Consider the following 251-nt stretch of genomic DNA (forward strand, 5'->3'; position numbering starts at 1 on the left):
GGACTCTCTGCCTGGAGCACATCCTCCCCCCACCCTTCTTCACTGACCTTGGTGTCATCACGTATTCTCACTCCTCTGTCTCTCTGCCACTTGTTGTGTGGCACAGTTCTTTTTCTCCCCACTTCTTAAATATGTCTTCACAGAGGTGTTCCTGTCCTATCATCACTGACAAGGCTCAGCTTTGGCCAGCAGGTCCAGGTTTGGAGGCGGCTGGGATTGGCTCTGTCAGACCTGGGGGGAGCTTCTAGCAG

Source organism: Apaloderma vittatum, unplaced genomic scaffold (assembly GCF_000703405.1).
Source record: "Apaloderma vittatum isolate BGI_N311 unplaced genomic scaffold, ASM70340v1 scaffold17124, whole genome shotgun sequence".
Taxonomy (NCBI): domain Eukaryota; kingdom Metazoa; phylum Chordata; class Aves; order Trogoniformes; family Trogonidae; genus Apaloderma; species Apaloderma vittatum.